This window comes from Rhipicephalus microplus, chromosome X (assembly GCF_043290135.1).
Source record: "Rhipicephalus microplus isolate Deutch F79 chromosome X, USDA_Rmic, whole genome shotgun sequence".
NCBI classification, from domain to species: Eukaryota; Metazoa; Arthropoda; class Arachnida; order Ixodida; family Ixodidae; genus Rhipicephalus; species Rhipicephalus microplus.
This window is the reverse complement of record NC_134710.1, coordinates 7,849,440-7,864,970: the sequence shown is the minus strand read 5'-3', so window position 1 is coordinate 7,864,970 and position 15,531 is coordinate 7,849,440.

The window sequence follows — 15,531 nt, the reverse complement described above, 5'->3', positions numbered from 1 at the left end:
ACTGGGTGCTAGAGAAACGTAGTCAGAATTTTACTCCCACGTCCGATAAAAATGTATTGAATGCTAAAAAGCAAAACATAATATCTTGTATATTACACAGAGCTTTGTGTGATCAGTGAGTGCAGAAGCACTTTCAAGTTTGTGGCCGTGCTTACAGAAGAAGCATTTCGCACATCACAATGACAGTTAATTGTATTGTAGTTGTTAAACTTGTCGGGAAGGCGCCATTGTGCGCTCGAAACAAACTAATTCGGGTAGAATGAGTCTGAAGTAAGAATATCATTGACCATTCTCCCAACGTATAACGTAACTTATCTAGCGCACTGTGTGGCATAACATGGAAAAAAAGCTGGCAACCTGTGCATCTCGAACAATATTCCCGACAGGCTATTCCGAAAACACCTACACTTACTCTGACCCAGTGTAGCACGTAAGTAATTTAGAGTAGCTCTTAAGTTTTTCTTTCATACATTGCTCGCCAGTTGCTGTGTAATGCAAATGCATGCCGCCTAGTTGCTCTGGTCATAACCTGAAGAACCAGCTAACCGAGAAAGTGAGCTCTGGTGCCGTCGTGGAATGTCACAAAAAATTATTGGTTACACGTTAGGGCTTTCTCTTCTATATCTCTTTTTGCGTTTTTACTACTGTTTTTTAACTATTACCACAATAGAGACTTAGTTACTGTCAAAAGTTGCATCACTAATGAAGATTTACATTTTCTAATTATAGTGGTGGACAGAGCGCGAGGCACTTGAAATTTGAATGGTTCGCGCGATGTTTTATTGATTCTTCACTCCTCTGTTTTCGTCACAGAATGAGGCACCGCTGACTGAAAGAATATGACCTCCGTTCCTTTATACCTCAGGAGTGACAGCGACGAAATGTCTAAGCCACAACATTGTATTGCCTCAGCCGCATCTATCCTTCAACTATATCGCTAGCCACTTATTCAAACATTGTGTGCGAGTAACCACTACGCCATCGTCGCTCTGCGGTGATGGCGTAGTGGTTAGAGCATCCGCCTAGCTTGCATGCAATGGTTAGAGTATCGCAATGGGTAGGGTGGTGCAATGGTTAGAATGTACATCCGCCTCGCATGCAAGAAGTCCATGTTTTGAATCCCGGTGCCGCAAAGTTCCCAACCGGAAAAAAAATCCGCGTGACGATGGAACTGCATTAAGAGGGCTCGTGTGCGGCCTCACCGGTGATCACAATGGGTAGCGCACTCCCTCACCAGAGAAGGATTGGCCACCCTGGTGCAGTATCTGGCCAATACCTCCCACATGCATGCGTCAATTAACACACTGCCCTCAGTCCCCAGCAGCTGCGAAGCAACTCACTACGGCAGCGGTCAGATCTACAACGCAGCAGAGGGTGCTAAGAATCTCTGGATCCGGACAGGCCGCCATTGGAACCTGAACTTGGCAACGTTTAACGCTAGAACCTTATCTAGTGAGGCAAGTCTAGCTGTACTATTCGAGGAGCTAGAGGGTGTTAAATGGGATATAATAGGGCTCAGTGAGGTTAGTAGGACATATGCGGCCTATACGGTGCTAAGCAATGGGCACGTCCTTTGCTATCGGGGCATGGCTGTCAGAAGAGAACTGGGAGTGGGGTTCCTTATCAACAAAAACATAGCTGGCAACATAGAGGAATACTATAGCAATAATAAAAGGGTGTTAGGTATAGTAATTAAACTCAGTAAGAGATATAGGATGAAGGTGATACAGGCTTACGCGACTGCATCCAGCCATGATGACGCTTCAGTTGAAAGCTTATATGAACAGGTGAAATCGGCAATGAGTAATATAAAAACACAGTATACTGTACTGATGGGAGACTTTAATGCAAAAGTAGAAAAGAAGCAGGCTGGAGACCAGGCAGTGGGAGATTAGGGCATTGATACTAGAAATGTCAGCGGAGAGCTATTAGTAGAATTCGCAGAACGCAATAATTTACGGATATTGAATACCTTCTACCGAAAACGAGGAAACCGTAAGTGGACATAGAGTAGCCCTAATGGTGAAAATAAGAACGATATAGCCTTTATAATGAGTGTACACCCAGGCATCGGGCAGGATGTGTAAGTGCTTGCAAGGTACGATGCAGTGACCATAGAATGGTACGGTCTCGAATTCGCCTAGACTTGAAGAAGGAACCAGAGTAACTGATACGCAAGAAGCCAATCAATTTGCTAGTACTGAGAGGGAAAGTAGAGGTATTTAGAGTCTCACTTCAGAACAGGCACTCGGCTCTTATCGAAGAAACCAGCCTAAGCGTTGACGCAATGAATGGTTATCTGATGAGTATCATTACGGAGTGTGAAGTGGAAGTTGGAGGTACGGTACTTAGCTAGGACACTGGCAAGCTGTCCCAGTAGACGAAGAACCTCATTTAGAAGGCGTCAAAGCATGAACGTCTCAAGTACAACAGAAAAAATAGAATTGGCAGAGCTTTCGAAGTTGATTAATAAGCGTAAGGTATCCGATGTAAGAAGGTATAACATAGAGAGAATAGAACACGCTCTGAAAACCGGAGGAAGCGTCAAAGCAGTGAAGAGGAAACTTGGGACAGGCAGAAATCGGATGTATGCGCTAACGGACAAAGAAGGCAAAATAACTACCAATATGGATAGGATTGTTAAAATAGCGTAGGAGTTTTACAGAGACCTGTACAGTAGCCTGGAGAAACCCGACCTTAATACCATAAGAACTAGAAGTAACCTAGATGACACCACACCAGTAATGATAGAAGAGTCAGAAAAGCCTTGGAGAGCATGCAAAGAGGTAAAGCTGCTGGTGTGGACCAGGTAACATCAGATCTGCTGAAAGATGGAGGATAGATAGGGTTATAAAAACTAGCCACCCTGTTTACGAGGTGCCTCCTGACGGGAAGAGTACCAGAGTTTTGGAACAATGCTAACATTATTTGAATACATAAGAAAGGAGATGACTAGGACTTGAAAAATTACAGGCCGATCAGCTTGCTCCCCGTAGTATACAAGCACAAAGGTAATTCCTAACAGAGTTAAGAAAACATTAGAATTCAATAAACCAAGGGAACAAGCAGGATTTTGAACAGCCTACTCAACAATCGACCACATTCATCCTATCAATAAGGTAATAGAGAAATGCTCAGAATATAACCAATCACTATACATAGTCTTCATAAATTACAAGAAAGCTTTGGATTTAGTGGAAATATCAGCAGTCATGTAAATACTGCGGAATCAGGGCGTCGATGAAGTGTACACAAACACTCTGGAAAAATTCTACAGGGGATCAACTGCTTCCATATTGCTTCATAAAGAAAGCTACAAAATACCGATCGAGAAGGCTGTAAGGCAGGGAGATACAATCTCCCCAATGCTATTTACCGCGTGCTTACAGGAGGTTTTCAGAGGTCTAGAACGGGAACAGTTAGGGATAACAGTTAATGAAGAGTACCTGCGCTTCGCCGATGACATTGCATTGCTGAGTAACTCAGGGGATGAATAGCAACTCATGATTACGGAGTTAGACAGGGAGAGAAGAAAGGTGGATCTTAAAACTAAAATTCAGAAAACGAAAGCAATGTACAACAACCTCGGAAAAGGGCAGCGCTTCGAGATTGGTAATGGTGCACTTCAGGTTGTAGAAGAATATGTCTACTTAGGTTAGGTAATAACAGCGCAGCCGAACCACAACATTGAAGTAACTAGAAGAATAAGAATGCTGTGGAGCACATTTGGCAAGCACTGTCAAATCATGACAGGTATATTGCCACTATCCCTCAAGAGGAAGATATATAACAGCTGCATCTTGCCGGTACTTAGCTATGGAGCAGAAACCTGGAGACTTACAAAGAGGGTTCAGCCTAAACTGAGGACGACGCAGCGAGAAATTGAAAGAAAAATGGTAGGTGTAACCTTAAAAGGCAAGAAGAGAGCAGAGTGGATAAGGGAACAAAAAGGGGTGAAGGATATCACAGTTCAAATCAAGCAGAGAAAATGGACATGGGCCGGGCATGTAGCTCGTAGACGGGATAATGTCTGGTCACTAAGGGTAACTAACTGGATTCCAAGAGAAAGCAAGTGGGTTAGGGGGAGACAGAAGGTTAGGTAGGCTGATGAGGTTAAGAAGTTTGCGGACCAAGTTGCACAGGACCGAGTTGACTGGCGAATCATGGGAGAGGTTTTTGTCCTGCAGTGGACGCAGTCAGGCTGATGATGATGTTGATGATGAGATAAAAAATCATCTACATGATCGAATGTTGATATTGTCAGAAACGTTACATTGGCGAAACGACATGGCCTGGTAATAGATGTTTTTAGCAAACTACGGAAACACGTCGTGGAAATACGGCATGGTTCCTTTCCGTATACGCGTTCCGTGTTTGCGTAACCAACGTAGAACTAGTTTTAGTTGCAAAAACCAGTGATTACGTATATTAGCACGATCATGATAAACGTAGCCATCTAAAATTTTTCAGAGTGAGCTAGTTCCATGCCGCACACAGCATGTTTTTTTGGCTAATAAAAACATGCAAAGAAGGCACAACTTTTGGTTCTCCCTGTCTTTTTGCCGAAATCGCACGAGGAGCGAGTCGAAGCGTTTTTTCGTGTGATGGCCTGGGCAGTTTCCAAGTTTTGAAATGCGAATCAATTTTTAGAGAACTTCGGCAACTTTGACCGCACCCATCCATCCATCCATCCATCCATCCATCCATCCATCTATCCATCCATCCATCCATCCATCCATCCATCCATCCATCCATCCATCCATCCATGCATCCGTCCGTCCGTCCGTCCGTCCGTCGGTCCGTACGTCCATCCATCCATCCATCCATCCATCCATCCATCCATCCATCCATCCATCCATCCATCCATCCATCCATCCATCCATCCATCCATCCATCCATCCATCCATCCATCCATCCATCCATCCATCCATCCATCCATCCGTCCGTCTGTCCAATCCATCTGTCTGTCTATCTTTCAGACTACGACATTTAGCCCCCCTGGCCGTTTCAATGATGGTATCTATACCAAAATTGGCATGGCACAATAAAAATGTATGCTGAGCATAAGTTACTGGTCTGTACATGAAAATCATGATATGTGTCTTATGAATGTCATTGGTATTGCTCCTCCTGCGGTTGTTTCGTTACTCTTGGCATTGCGAAACTGGTATGGTATGACTTGACTGCATGGCGAACATAAGTAACAGACCCAAACTTGGTAATCATGACATGCATGTCCTGTAAGTCATGACTATACGCCACGCTCATGATGCCCTCGTGGTCGTTTCACTAGCTTCACGTGTATCAAATTCGGTATTACGAGACGTGAATGCATGAAGAATGTATATGACTGGTGCAAACGTCATTAGTATCAGATGCGTGTAATGTAAGAACATCACTACATGCCACACTCATGATGCACTCATGGCCTAGCTTCACATATACCAGTTTTGGTATTAAGTGACGCGAACGAACGACGAAGGTAAATGACATGTCCAAACATGATAATCATAACATGTGTGTCATGTAAAACGTGACTATAAGTACGCTCAAAATGCGCTCGTGGACGTTTTGCTTGATTCAAATATACCAAATTTGGTGTTACAACAGGAATGAATGACGAAGACATATGGTGCAAACGTGCTAATGTTGACACGCGTGTCATTTAAGAACATGACAACATACCGCGCTCATAATGCGCATGTGGCTCTTTCGCTAGCTTCACATATGACATGAATGAGCGAAGAAACTAAATGACAGGTAAAAAAATTAAAATCATCATGTGCATGTCATGTAAAACTTGACTAAGTGCTACCCTAATAGCGTGCTAATGGCCGTTTCAACACTATCTCCACATATACCAACTTTGGTATTACGTGATGTGCATAGACGACGAACGCAAATGCCAGGTGCAAACATCATAATCATGACATAGCAGTAATATACGGCATAATTTACGTCTCTCTCGTATTGTTGTGCTGTTTTGAAAGTGACCTATCAACAGTCCTCATTAGTGCTTCGCATATCATCGATTCCGACTGTACGTGGAATCTGCCAATTTTTTCTACAACAATTTTCGCCACCTCATGCCACCTTGAGAGGTCTGACAGCGGCCGAATTCGAGGACCACCCTCACAAGGATGAAATCATCGCTGTTCGAAAATCACGCGCGAGGGGCAGGCATTGCACGTGCGATTCCGAACGCAGCGCAGTAACTGCAGTCGACGACATTTTTTCTATTTGGCTCAAGTTGGACTGCCTTGGCTAAAAAAGTGATGCGCACGGTTACAGTGTGCGGACCGAAAACATACGGCAAGCCGATGCTTTTTTGCACCCGCAATGTTCGCACATCCACATTTGTCAGTCGGGTAATTATTGCCGCATTTCCGTAACGTGCTTTCGTAGCTTGTTAAAACCTCTAACTTTAGATCAAACGGTCATCGCGAGGCTACGGAAAAGAAAATACGAAAAGCAGTGACACAGAATTTTCATGTAGCAGAACACAAGTTCGATGATGGGAAACTTTGCATGCTGCAGTCCAACTTGCGGATAGCAAGAGACCAAAATTAATGTTGGTAACTCCAGACAGCAGGTATAAACGTTACTAAAGGAGCTCTTCATAATACATGCGCAAGGAAAACCAAATGAGCGTTACACTCTCCTGGGAATTGCATACCTACTCTTATGAAGTGGTGCGTCTCCTTCGGACAACCCGTATGAAGTGAAACGACTACCCTGCACGTCCTCCCCGCTTCTTTTTTTTTATTAGTGAGTTATTCATTCCTTTCGGAATTGTCTATAATACCGTATCCACAGTTGCACTCTCCCCGTTCATTGTTAAGATAGAGGAGAGGGAAATTAGTTCTAGTCTTGAAGAAGCAAGTCTGGTTGTCGTAATGCCGGCTCAAGCACACATCTAGTTACGGATTTCTTCACAGATAAAACAGGGTGTTTTGCAATTTTACCGGAAAGTATGTTTTCAGAAAAATAGTAAAGAGGCATAAGAATTTTCAGACGATGAAGCTTTAACTATCGGCACCCAGGGAACGTGCTGTCAACCTTGTTGCTATGACGTAATCATGAGAGGGTAGCTTGTAATGTCCAGAAGGCTACATTGTATACTTTAGCATGGTTTTTAGGCAAGAACGTATAAGAACAAATTTTTTTCGATGAATTGTTTGACTCAGAAAGAGAACAAAAGGTTTATTTTGAACAATTTCAATCGCTGAACGTTTGCACCTCCTGTCACCGCCCGAACTCGGTTGAACCGGCCTTCTTGCTGCGCTGGGTCACAGATAAACAGCACTGCCTCTCGCTAGAGTATTCGCTGTATCTAGGTATACTTGCAGAACTGCTTAGATTCTTTGAGTTTTTCAGACCACCTTCGTATGCGTAATCTATTGAAATAAATAACGTGGGCTTTACGTACCAAACCGACAATTTTATTTTGAGGGACGCCGTGGTGGTGGGCTTCGGAAATTTTGAGCATCTGGGGTTCTTCGACATGTAGACAGTCATCTAGCATTTTGGCTTCGGGAAAATGTGACTGCCGCAACCATTACTGAACCCACGACATTCGGGGGAACAACCGAACACCATAGCTATTACAGCGAGGCTGACTATAAGAATAGTTCTCTGGCGCTTGTTTGATGCCTCTCAAAGAACCCTGGTATTGGTGAAGCTTTTATTGTGTATTTAACCGAGTGCTTGTAGTGGCGCTTCATGGTAGATGAACAATAAAACAGCGCTGAGTACGGGACGAGAAAAAGACACATACTATCGCGCTCAGTATGAGCTACACCACGCGAGCACGTGGCCGAGCGTGCTGCGAGGTTGTACAGTAGCGCTGATTGTGGCATATTTTCAAATTATCGGTAGAGAGTTTCGCTGATCTGGCGAATGTACATCACGCGTACACGCTTGTTTTCACCCTCACCCTTCTTTACTTGGAAGAACCTTTTTGCACTTCGTTTTGCTTGCTGATTTAAACGTAAACATTTTGACAGCAATCTTGCTGATTGTGTCTTTACTGCAAAAATATTTTGAGCACAATGCAGCGACTTAACCGCCCACCACACGTGCCTTGCGAATTTTATTAAAGATTGAGCATTAACTTCGTGCTAGAACGGATATGAAAGTGCTTTTTTGCTTCAATTGGGTACTTTGCGATTGTGTCATGCTTCTCGAGGAAGTATAGAGCCGGCGACGAACTCGGGCTGTGCAGTATTTTGAGTAATAATGTTTAGCACAGCTGTGCTAGCAATGCCCTTGGCTTTTCAAAATAATTGTGTGGTCATCAAAAGAGAGCAAAACACTGCTAGAATAAAAAAAGGTAACTGATATTGAAGTGAGAACAAAAGCTGGGCTGCTTTTTTCTTTTTATTCTTGTTTAATGTCCAGTAAGTGTTGCTTGAAATTGCGAATGAAAGTCCATTTCTCCCAGTCAAAGAAATTAGGAACAGAATAATACCACGAGTACTGTAAAAGGGCGGAATTGTGCACGAAAGTAAAACAAAATGAAGTTACACTAAGATGCATAGCATAAGAAGCAAGTACATCGGAACTTATATAGTCCAGCCACTAACTTCGTCGATGGTGCTTGGCTGCGGACCCAATACTGAACGGCTGCTGATGGACCGATGACGCGTCGGCACTGATAGTATTAGGATGTAAGAATGCGACTGAAGGGAAAGCAGATGAAGCGGTCGCCACGCCTTAGTAGCGGTTCATGCACGACAGTGACACCGTGCATTCTGGACGGTAGTGACGCGTACAAACTTTCAATGAAACTGCGTTCATTTTGGAGGGGTATCCATTCTTCTTCGACAGCGCTCTATAGCTCATCGGTGGATGAACTGTGTAACCATCTTTTACACAGCCCGGATTTCATTTTGCCCCATACGGCCTCAATGATGTTGAAGGCTGCCCTTTGGGGACACATTTCAGGCATCCCACCCCTCGCTTGTTCAGGAGCTCTTCAACAACCTCTTCAGTGTGAACAGGCAACAAGTCTTGCTGAAACAGGAAGTTCCCGTCAGGTAAAGGCCCATCGAACACGTAAGGTATCATGATATAAGGCAGTTTTAGAATAGCGCTTCGTGAACCCTTACGGTGCGGTCGCTGCCCCTGTGCATGTTTCGTAACGCGAGTTGCCATTCGCGTTCGTGGTCCACCCGCAGAAAATCCGAAATTGCGGGTGACGTGTGCGGCCCGCACGTGGCCCGCAAACGCTGGTGTAGACGCTGGTGTAGACACTTGTGTAGACTATGTGTAGTTTCCATGCATTTGAGTTTTCAGGGTAGCTAAAGTTCCGTGATTGTTCCTTACGAGAGGCAAACGTTATTCTAAAACTCATATGGGGCCCACTATGCCCGCAACGCCCACAGTGCCTGAAAAAGTTATTCTAAAACTCCCTATAATCAAGCATGTTGCTCGCAGTACCGATGAGAGATATCCCTCAATTTTGTGCAAAACGCCAAGCCCATCACGGGACATAGCACCCCAAACATCCACGGCCGTGCGTCGTCCACTCGATGCTATACTTCTTGCACGTAGAGGAGATCGTAGAGGGCATTGACAGGGTGTCACACACGTTGCTTTCGGTCTCAGCGTGTGGTGAACATAGACTCGTCAGAAAAAAGTGCTGTTTTCCAGTCGTATGTGGTCCAGGAGACGTGTTCTTTTGCGAAGATCATTTAAACAAGGTGAGGAGCGGCTTCTGGGCCGCAACGTGGCTCTTCAGTTTACCTTCTGCTAACCGTTGTTTTATGGTATACGTTTTTGCAGACACTCCAGCGGCTGCACCTATCTCTCTGGCAGTACTGAAAGGGCTTGCCTTCGCGGCGTCACGGATGTCGGTGTCCAGAGCAGCAGTCGTTGCACGATGGTGCCGTTTACGTGGAGCGTCGCTGATGCGGCCTTCTTTCTTATAAGCTTCGATGATGTGATTTATGGTCTTATTAGAGCTCCCCGTCATCCCTGATATTTGGCGTCAAGTGTACTGTCTCTGCGACAATTCAACTATCCGCAGGCACTCACTGTTAGAAACTCGGGACTTTTGTGATGAAGCTTTCCAGTGTCTCATAGTGCGCGCTAGACAACCACTTTCACGTAATACGGTAAATGGCGCATTAGTCTGGAATTCCCAATTGAATAAAACGAAGCTAATGAATAGAGCAAGGCTATATATCACGCGTTTTGTGAAGCTCGGCTTGAGCACGAAATTTGGTCTTCAGGTCTTCACGCATGGTGGCCATTATCATTTTGGAGCTGATATCACCGCAGGGCCAAATGAGGGCGAGCGTGAAAGCAAATAGGGGTGTTTTGCATTCGTACCAACAGTCAAACCCTTTCCCAATAACTCAAAAATATGCCATGATCAGCGCTACAGTACAACAATGCAGCGCATACGGCCACGCGCTCGCGGGGTGTAGCTCATATCTTAGTGTGATAGTACACGGCACTGAACCAAGGTTCATTGCAAGACCACTGCAGTATAAGAAACAGGTATCTGCTGAAAACCACGGAACATAAGCATAAATGCAGATGCCGCAGTTTCTTGATAATGTTTGCTGTATAACCTTTCTGACATGTATGTGCATTTGTATTTATATGTTATGGTTCTGCGCAGAGGCCTGTTTCCTATGTATTGCAGGTGCTTTGCAATAATTCTTGGTTGTGATTTCATTGCCGCGCATGTGCCCTGGGGCCATATCAGGATGGCCCGAGCTTGGCAAAACTCGGGATCATTCCAAGCTCTGGCGTCACCCTCTTTTGAATGAGCCAGCGGTACCACAGGTCCGATTCACCCCTCAGCGTGCTGGGTTACAGTCACTACGATAAAACGTGGCATCGTGTCAAGGACGGTTGACAAAGTGAGGCAGTGTTTTCAAACCAGAGGCATGTACTTTCGTTTGTCTGTCGTTCCACTGAGTGCAGAAGTGCACCCAAGAAATAAAGGTGTGAGAAACTTTTTCTGACGGTATTTTTAAAGGTACGGTCTGTTTAAGTTTATTTTGACGTTTTTAGTGCCAGAACTAAGTCTGCTTTAGAATAATCTGCAACGGTGGGCTCTGAGATTAGTTCTGGCCGAGTGAATTGGCTTAGGACATCGCAACCGCACGTAAACTCGAGGCCACGCGGTAATCATGCTGGTCTGCCTGTACATTCTAGCGTGCTGCTCGGTCGGTACAGGCCCTCCTCACCGTATTCATCGTCTACTAGTACCTGAGCACGCGCAGTCGGCTAATTAGCTGTTTGTCTGGGTGGTATACTTGGCTAGTTAGTATGAAGAAAGTAATTAGGCAAGTTGTGGTAAGACTAAGGTAATAATGGCAAATGTTAGAGAGTTGTAACATACCGGGCTTACCGGGATACTGGGTGTACCGTGATGGCAGAATCGAAGTGCGCATGCGCAGATACGTATGTCACCCGTACCGCTTCCCGTACGCGCGGTATTTTTTCAGATTTCACGTTACCATGGTAGCGTAGGTGTACGTATTGTACGTATACATGACGGCGCTCTCGGATGCCCGCTTCGAAGTGATATTAACGTAGTTGTATAAGACGCTGTTCACAACGAACGTTAGCTGCACGGTAACGCCATTCCCTTAACCTCCGCTATTACGCTAACGTAATACTATAACTGTCTAATAACACGATGCGAATGAACCCTTGTAAAGTTAGGACCGTGCTAACTAAAGCATGCTACTTGACGCGCTGCCCAAACCAAGCTAATTAACACAACGTTATTCATCAGCATGCCAAGTAAAGCCATGCTTATTTGACCTTACCAATAAGATGATAATTAAGATTGTGCAAGTTGGGATTACGTTATGTAGCCTCATACTAATCAAGACCTTGCTAATGGCACCTGAGATAGGTATTTGTTTTATTGAAACCTATCAATTAAGACAAAACTGTCCAGTATTATGTTAATTGAGTCCTAGCTATACAGTATAACCAAAATTAGGACGACGAGCTGATGCGGTCTGCATTTCGAAGCACACCAAGCAGATCAGTAGACAACCGACCTAAAAAGCTTGAAGCTAGGTTTTCACAACCTCCTCAATGAGTCCAGGCTTGCACAAGTAGGGCTAGCTGACCAAATTATTTTATATACAAAAATTGGTACTTAGGCTCTACCGCATCAAATGCTCGACAGTCACACCGGCACAACGAAAATCACGAGTTGAGCTGGGGCCTTCTCAAAATCAACTACTTTGTATCAGAGTTCACGCGTCGATCAGTTTGATTTGCAGACGCCCGCGGGGAAGATCGGGTTCACCCACCACGATTGCTCTGGCCGAGAAGGAGTGCTCACGCCGCAATGCCAGCGACTAGCACAATTGATCTGATCAGCTTTATCGCGCACGACATGCACGCGTGCACAAAGAAGCAAAAGTTATATCACCACGTGGCTACGATGTCTCGCATTCTAAATCACCACGATCACGAGGTATCCACTCTCAGCCGCGTTGCCGCCATGACGCGAGCGCCCCTAGTGACAACATGCCCTTGTACTTATCTGTAATATTTTCTGTTAGAAGCGAAATCAGCCGCACGAGAGTACTGCGTGCACAACCTCGCTGCCTTCGAGAGTTGGTGTTTCCAGGCTACAGGTGGAACGGAAGAACCTGCCCGAAAAAGGAGAAACGCCAATGAACACGCTTGTGGGAGGCGCGTGCGTAGTGAAGAAAGAATTAGCACTACAATCACGCTGATGTTGCTAAATTGCTAAAATGTCGACTGAGTGGCAGCGCTGACGTATTCGCACGCAGTGTTTCTTTGATAACCGCCGCAAATGCCACACATGCGCTTATTATGCCACGCACGTTCTTAATGGTATTAGACACTTTTAGTGGGGCGTGCGTAACAAGCCTACGTACGCAGCGTGGCTAAGGGAGAGCAGTGCGCATAAGCAGTACGTAACCTATCTATCCCATGGATGCGTGCGTATGCCCGAAAAATGCGGCGTGCGTAAACGTGACAAGGCGGATCGTATGCGGCGTGACACTCCCGCGATATTTCAATTGAAAGAGGAACCAGACAGCAAAATGACTGGGATGGCGTCAAATGCTGAGAGCAACAAAGCCGGCCCAAAGTATATTTTACTTTGAAGGATGATGTTGCGCTGCTTGCGGAAGTACAAGCCAGCGATCTGTTTAGGCATCCGGAACAAGTCGACGTAAATCATGGATCCAGAATGGTTCGCCTTAACTTAGATGCTAGTGGCCATTATGCTGCCGCTACCTCACGAGTGCGTTAAAAAGCACCCGAAAGCTGTTTCATAACATACGTCTAGTTGAACCAAACGTATAATGTCGCAGTTAATAGCGGGAACTAAAAGTGTCGTTGAGCGCTTCGCATGCAGGGTACGCAACATATCATGCTGCGGATGTAGGTTCGTTAGGTACGCCCAACTAGAGGCGTCTAATTTTAAGAGCGCTACTATAACGCGCTCCGCACTGTCGACATACCGTGGCTGGCGTAAACTGAGCTCAAAGAGAACTCGTCTGCGCGACAAGCTCGGACCATCCTGCATAGCATCCCTGTTCTCGTCCCGTCTTAGCGCTGTTTTATTTTTCGACTGCCATTTAATATGTGTTGTATATGGGACCTTGTATGGCAGATTGCAATACGGCACTTTTGCCATAAATGCAGGCCGACTGATTCCATTCCTGGAGCTCGTTGTGGCACACGTGTCTATCCTGACCATGCTGGCAATCAGCTTTGAGCGCTATTACGCCATCTGCAAGCCGCTCAAAGCCGGCTACACGTGCACCAAGACACGCGCGCTTGGCATCATCACCACCGTGTGGCTCCTGTCTATGTTGGTCACCAGTCCGATGCTGCTGGTTTCCCAGTACGGCTGGGTGGAGTACTACGACGGGAGTACAGTGCCTTCGTGCGGCACCTCGTTCGGGCGGCCTTGGCGGCGTCTGTACATTGTGGCCACAATGGTGCTGCTCTTTGTGTTGCCCTTCTTCGTACTTGTGACCGTGTACACGAGCATAGCGTGCCAGCTCATGCGGCAACGAGCCATCGGTTGCACTCCTCCCTCGGAACAGGCGCAACTACGTGCTCGCCACCAGCTGGTGTTCATGCTGGTCGCCGTCGTGGTCAGCTTCTTTGTCTGCTTGCTACCCTACCGGGTGCTCATCCTCTGGATCATTGTCTCTCCCGCTCCTGTCGAAGCGCAGGTAAGGTTCGCAATGTGGAGCCCTTCTATGGTGCATACAAGACGGGCTAAGCTATGTTGCAGTTTCATGTACAAAGCCCATCCTCATTTGCAAACTGAGCTGCCGGTGGGAGAGACAAGGTATACTATAGTGACCTTGCCAGGGAACAGCAGAAAGCCGTTAAAGATCGCGATCATTATTGCGATACGAATCCTTGTCAAGCTAATACGCCCCCCCCAAACACACACACGCACACACACACACACAAACAAACACACACACACGCACACGCACACGCACACACACACAAGCATCTTGGTCGTAGAGCAGAAAAACAATGAGCTAGGAAAAGGCACTTCTGGCCAAGTCTGAATGTTAAAAAGCGACAGTTCTTTGGGGTTATTTGTACTAAATAAGGGTATAACTCTTCTGGCCATTTCTATATAGCTAAAATGATATGCATGGTAAACTTCATAACAGTGCATAGTGACGTGTCCTAATTCCTCCTTGAACAAACAGACAGCATTCTTCCATACTACTGGTCCAGGAGCGCAACTGTAAAAAAGAGTGCTTCCATCGCAGCCACTTAAACGGCGTGTTTTTTGTGTGCTACAAGGTTTCCGTGAGGGAAACTAACTATTCTGGCTTCGTGCACATATTTTAGTGGGGCTTCATATTCTGGTCTCACATCGCTTACAGCCGCGTACTTGTGTGCGTGCAGTGACTATAAATGTCTGTTTGGTTGCGGCAGTTTCGCATGTGACAAAATGGGCAACCAAGTTAGCCGACATTGACAGGCCATGCTTTTTTGACCATTTGAATTTGTTCGCGACTGTAGCTGACATCCGCGGAAGACACGTGACCAACACGTAGAGTACGTCAGACACGGGTGTGCATCATGCCTATTCGCCGAGAAACCTCCTGACGCGCGCAAAAAAATTGATGATGATGTTTTGTGATGACGTATCCATGCTTTTGTTAAAAATACTTATCCTGAACTCCTCAGAAAATATGAGTTAAAACTCACCTTAGGGTACATTACAATGTGGCACCGGTGCTCGACTATAGGAAACACGGCGTTGGGGGAAAAATAGTAGATTGCCTAAGCGTCGCTGGGTTTTTCTTCTTGTGCTAATTGTATGTAAAAAAACTAAGAAGCGAATATCACAACAACAATACCATAATATTTTCACATTAGCGAAGACCCTGATATAGCTCTTATATCTACTTCGGTGGCTTAGTAGGTGTGCTGCCAAGTATGCTTGAACAATGCGCTCGCTTTTCGAAGGAGGTCAAGTGCAGAAATACGATAAGGTTTGCAGGCACGTTGAAGAGGTACTTGTCGTTTTAA